Source organism: Echinops telfairi, unplaced genomic scaffold, assembly GCF_000313985.2.
Source record: "Echinops telfairi isolate 266 unplaced genomic scaffold, ASM31398v2 ScPeMD7_31;HRSCAF=116, whole genome shotgun sequence".
Lineage (NCBI taxonomy): Eukaryota > Metazoa > Chordata > Mammalia > Afrosoricida > Tenrecidae > Echinops > Echinops telfairi.
The window spans coordinates 1712649-1719306 of NW_022103928.1; positions in this window are offsets into that span (position 1 = coordinate 1712649).

The following is a 6658-nucleotide window of genomic DNA, read 5'->3' on the forward strand; positions in this document are numbered from 1 at the left end:
TACAAATGCGTTTTACACAATTGATGTGTGTATGGATTGGGATAACAGTTGTGTGAGCCCCTAATAAAATGTTTAAAAAAAGAAAGAAAATATTCATTAAAAAAAAAAAAAGTTGTATGAGCCCCTAATAAAATGATCTTAAAAAACCACATTTGACAGCATCCAACATCCATTCCTAATTAAGACATTCCAGAAGACAGGAATGGAAGCAAAAGTCCTGAAGTTAATACAAGCTCTCTATGAAAAGCCAATAACCAACATCATAATCAGTAGAGAAAAGATGAAAAAAATCCCACAGAAAAAGGGGACCAGATAAGGATGCCCCTAGTCCCACCCACTTCTGTCCCACCCAACATTGAACTGGAGGTTCTAGCTAACAACATAAGACAGCAGAAGATTATTAAAGGTATCTAACAGGGAGACAAGACAGGAAACTATCAGTATTTGCAGATGACATGATTCTATACATTGAAAATCCTCAAAGTTCCATAACAGCGATAGAGGAATATGGAAGAATGGCAGGATACAAGATCAACAAATAGAAGTCTATTGGTTTGCTATATACATCAGACAGGACCATGGAAGATGAGACCAAGAAGGCAATACCCTTCACAATAGCCAAGAACAAATTGAAACATCTAGGGATGTATTTAACCAAAAAACCAAAAGACTTATACAAGGAAAATTACAAGACCCGACTATTGGAAACCAAAAGCGACCAACACAAATTGAAGAATATCCCATGCTCCTGGGTCGGAAGACAATATAGTAACGCTGTCAATCTTACCCAAGGCACTGTATAAGTTTAATGTTATCCCGATTCAGATACCAACAACCTTCTTCAAAGAATTGGAAAAACTGACCACTAATTTCATATGGAGAGGGAAGAAGCCCAGAATAAGCAGAGAACTCCTCAAGAAGAAGGATAAAGCCAGAGGGCTTGCTTTACCTGAGTTTACCACCCACTATACAGCCAGAGAGCTCTGCTATAATGACAGATACTCAGACCAATAGGAAAAAAAAACAGAAAACAGAAAACCCAGAAATAAAACCATCAGCATATACACAACTGATCTTCAAAAAAAAAAAAAAAAGAATCAAGAGGGAGGCAGATGCCTTCTTTAACAAGTCGTGCTGGAAGCAATGTAGACAATGAAACATTATGTGTACATGACCCCATGCAGAAGAACAAACAAAGTGGATCACAGACTTAGATGTAAAACTCTAAATTATCAGGACCATCAACAAAGGAATCAGAGCAAACCTAAGAACCTTGGCTCAGGAAATACATAGGCTAACTGCAATAGGGAAGGGTACACACACAGGTGAACCTAAAATAGACACGTGGGATATACTAAGGATAAAACACCTGTGTGCATAGAAAGACTTCACCAAGAGGGTAGCAAGAGACCCCACAGACTGGGGGAGGATTTTTAGCAATGACACAACAGACAAATGGCTTATTACTAAAATCTATAATACTGTCATCGCCTGAAAAAACAGGGAAACATTCAACCCCCTAAGGAAGTGAGCAAAAGACCAGAACAGAAGTTTCACTAGGAGAGTCAAATGGCCAACAAACATATGAGAAAATGCTTACGATCTCTAGCCTTCAGAGAAATGCAAATTAAAACCACGAGATACCCTCAAACACCTTTGAGGATAGCCCAAATCAGAAAATCAAAGAGCAACAAATGTTGGAGGGGATGTGGCGAGATAGGAACGCTCCTGTACTGCTGGTGGTCATGTACATATGTACAGCTCCTGTGGAAAGTGATCTGGTGTTATTTAAAGCAAATGGAAATTGAAGCTACCTTATGAGCCAACAACTCATTACTGGGCACACACCCAGAAAAGGTAAGAAATACACCCCAGCCTGTTTTCGGTGCTCCAATGTTAATTGGGTGCAATTCACAATCGCAAAGAATTGGAAACAACTTAAATTTCCATTGATAGATGAGTGGATTAGTAAACTCTGGCACATACACACAATGGAGTACTGCACATCACTAAAAAGCACTGAACACATGAAGCATGCCATTTCATAGGAAGAAATGGGGGAAATTAGCTTAGCAAAGGTAGCCAATCACAAAAGGATAAGTACAACATGTGTCCCCTGAGGTAAGTGTAATCATCACAAGACGTATAAAAGAAATGTCACTTTTCTCACATCATACAGGTTGAGGTACAGGCAATGGGGAGGAGTTCAGACCAAACCCAAGGAAATACATGTTATTCTAACACAAAGAATGGGAAAGGGGAAAGGAGGAGGGAGAAAATTGAGGGGAGGGGGAATCATGACACAGGGGGAGCAGGGCATTAACCCACCCAGGGGGAGAGTATTGGTTATGGCTCCATAGAATTGGGAGTGTGCATGAAAACCCCACCACTGCACAACAAACCTTAAGAGCAATGTGAAGAAATGCATGAACAGATTGGGCTACAGGGTCGGCCCCAATCAGAGTCAAACCGATCCCCCTCCCAGGAGCATTTGCTACAGAGAACAACACTAAACCTACAGTTTGGGGAGAGGAGCTGGCATGCCATGCCCACAGGGAAGCAAATCAAGAAGGGAAAAGAGGAAAGGACAGTCTAGACCCCATATGTGCACACCAAGCCCAGAGGGTGACTTCCCTGCACAGAGCTGCTAAGGCACAGAGAGGACTGTAAGACCAACAACAGCTCAAGACATGATGTTTTCTCACTGGATCACACCACAGCAGAGGACAATACTGGGCACACACAGCAGATCAGCAACAGGAGCAAAGCCAAGCCACAAAGCCCCTGAAGAGTCCCAGAAATGACTCCAGGCTCGGAGGGGCAGCTTGCGGCATTCCCCCTGAACCATTAGAGAGGCAGTCATAAAGTTCAGTGGATAGACCTGGAATTAAGTATCTTTCTTTTTTTCTTTGTCTTTTTTTTTATCTTTCGTTTGTTTGTTTTGTTTGGTCTCTTTTCATGCTGGGTTGACTACTTACATAAGATAGACCTGGGAAACAAGCGTGAGGAGAAAGCAATGGGACTGATAGTTCCATAGGGATTGCAAGGAGAAGGAGGTGGGGGAATGGAATGGTGAGCAAAGAATGCCATAGACAAGGAATTAAAATCAACAACAAGGAGGACATAGAGATCCTGGGGGTGTCGGAGCAACAGCCATCTAGCTGAGAGGAATTCCTAAGAGGCAGAAGTAGGGTGAGCATGATGGTGGGGCAGGAGGAAGGTTAAAGGAAACAGAGGAACCATCTAGGAAGCAAAGCTATGGATATAGGTATAAGCATAGGTGTCTACATATATAAATATATTAGCTCATAAAAATAAAGGTATTGGCCTATGTACACATATTTATATGGCAATACACTGAGGTAGTGGATGGACTTCAAGCCTCTGCTCATGCCCTCCCTCCGTACAAGAACACTTTGTTCTAACAACCTGGAATTCTGTGATGCTCACCCTCCTGGCACAATCAGTGAAGACAAAATGGGTGCACAAGAAAATGTGAAGAAAGACCATAGTGCCTGGCTATCAAAATATATAGCATCTGGGATCGCAAAGGATTGAAGTTAAACAAACGGCCATCTAGCAGAGAAAAAAACAAGTCCACATGGAAGAAGCAGACCAGTCTGTACAATCATGAGGTGTCACTGGGGCCGGGTAACAGGCATCTGAAGACCCAAAATAAACAAAAAAAGATATTGTTTTTGAAAGAAGGTTGTCAAGACGGAGACCCAAAGCGCATCTGTCGATAATGAGACATCCCCTCACAAAGGGGTCTCAGGGAAGGGATGAGCCAATCAGGATGCAGTAAAACACTGATGAAACACACAATACTGCTCTGGTTCCCTGAGGCTTCCTCACCCCCCACTATCATGACCCCACTACTGCCCTGCGGCTACTGGGAGGGGACGGGAAAGAGGGGTAGTTGGAACCAATAACAAAGATGACTGCATAACCCCACTTGAAGGAAAGAATAACAGAATTGTAGGGGAAGGGATACAGTAGATGGTGTAAGATGTGGCAAAATAATAATAACAACAATATAACTATTTATAATATAAAAATAAGGTTTCCTAGGGGGTAGGGTGGGGGACGGAAAGGATAAAGGGGAGCTGATAACAAACAATTCAAGAAGAAAGAAAATGTTTTGAAAATGATGTTGGCAGTAATTGCACAATTATGCTTGATCAAATTGACTTATGGATTGTTATAATATCTGTAAGAGCTCCCAATAAAATGATTTTAAAAAGAAATAGACACATACTAAGATATGAATGTGTTTGTATTTACACACACACATCTATAAATGATATATTTGTGACACTAGTTTAAAAGTAATAATATGACTAAATCTATCAAATTTTTGGCTATATTCCAGGTACCTGTTAACATACACAATAGTCATAACCAAAAACCCACACTCAAACTCACTGTTAACTAGCCAGTTGTGACTCCATGGCTGTGAATCTTTACTGCACAGCTTCATCTTTCTCCCTTGCAGTCTGCCTGCCTTGTTGGTTAGCACTTAGTTCACACGTACCACAACGTATTTGCCGGACTCTTCATCATCAAAGAGAGGGAGAACTTCTCTTAGAGGTTTATGTTGGAGGATGAGGCTCGTAGAGATTGAACAACTTGCTGAAGATCACTTAACTAGTAAGTGATAAATGTCAGTAATTGAATCCAGGAATCTCTCCAACTCCTAAAAGCAAGGTTCTGAAATCACAAAGCCAGGAGAGGTGAATGTGCTCCGGACGTGTGTGGCAGGCACTGGTAATCAGTTCTTGTCCTTTTTGTTGACATTTCACCATGTCCTTTCTTCCCAAGACAGCTTTCCAGACAACCACTCACACTGGATTGAAGTAGGTGAGCAAAATGTTTCACCTGTCCCCAACAAGCATATTGATTGCAAGGAGGTCTGCTGGAACAATGCATTAAGCATTGGGCTGGTTACAGCAAGGTTGGCAGTTCAAACTCAGCAGCCACTTCTTGGATAAATTTGAGGCTGTCAGCTTCCCTAAAGAAGTGTTGCCTCAGAAGCCCCAAAGAGCATGTGTTAATCTGGGTGGACTTGATTAACAAATTCAGAGACATGCACATGTGTATAAGAATGTGCTTTATATACAGGACCAATTGATTATTGAGAAAGCATCCCAACACAGTCCAGATAAACTCCAAAAGACCAATATTACCCCATATATCTGATACCAATGTATATGTTCCTTTTCAGACTCATGAAACTGGCAATGATGCCAAAAGCAGGCAGATCACAGGCCAGTTGGTGGGAAATCTTGTGGATCCAGTGGTGGTAGAAGAATCTCAGCACTGGAGTTCTCCATGTGGCTCCAGTTCTGGGCTCTGGCTGCATCAGTGTAGCTCCATCAGGCTCATCGTCAGTAGTGTCTCCCAGGGAGTGAACATGTGACCCTCCAGCGAGCTATTTACCTCCTTAGTGCCTCCAAATGAGGTCATCAAGCTGCAAACTGATTGACAGGCTGAACCCCATCCCTTCACTCTCAAGTCTCAAATTGACAACAGATTATGTAACTACCACCGAGCAGTTCTATTCTGCCATCTAGTCACTAAGAGTTGAAGTAGACTCAATGGCTGAGGGTTTTGTTTATGATGGTTCAGTTAGTGCTTACAGCTAACTGAAACACCAGCAGTTTGAACTCACCAGCTCCTCTGCTGGAGAAAGATGAGGCTGTCTGCATTCATAAAGTATACAGTCTTGAAATCTATATGGGGCAATTCACCTCTGACCTACAGGGCGGCTATGAGTCAGATCAACTTAAACAAGTTCTTGGTTTATACTGACTTTAAAATTCATATATTTATAACAATAAGATATACATGGGGAAATAGCTAATGGTCACGTTTCATCATCAGTTATTGTCACCTTGTCACTATTAATATCACCTAGTGATTTTATACTCAAATGTGATTGTTGACAAAGAGAAAACAAACAGAATGTTTGTTCAGTTGGTTCTGCAGTGTATACAGCATGAGAGTGATGAGCTTGGACTTGTTTGATAAGGAGGATGAATTTTTAATTATTTAGGCAAGTGTAGTTATTGTGACTGGTCCAATGTACAAGTAACACAACATTTTAGATATTGTGTGTCCAGCCATCTGCAGGAGTCCAATACAATGTGTGTTCCAAGGAGCTGAACTACACAATGGAGCCTTGTGTAATCAATTAATTGCTTTCTTTGTGTCCTCTGATTTCACCTTGGCTGGCAGAGAAATTAAGAATTTTGTAGGAAATAAGAATAAAAACCAAGATATAGTTTTAATGGCTGGAATTATTAATGCTACAGCAAACTGCCAAGAGTCTGAGGGCCCTGAAATGAACGCCCAAAGGAAGTTACCATCTTATCTGTTGCACTGCTTTCTGAAAATCCCCAAACGACAAAATGGAGAGTCCTGCACTCAAAGGAAGCCCAGCAGCAGACTGTGATTAGAAGTCAGTCCATGGAATTCTCCCACTTATTTCAATTATAATGACTCCCAGACACGTTTCTGAAAAAGACTGCTGACAATGATCGTTTATGATCTGATGATTTCCGTGGGAGTATTTAAAAACTGGCAATCGCTATTAAGGAAGCTTTACTTCTATTAGTGGAGTCGAAAGATGAGAGCGCTCTGTGAAATCAAACCCTCA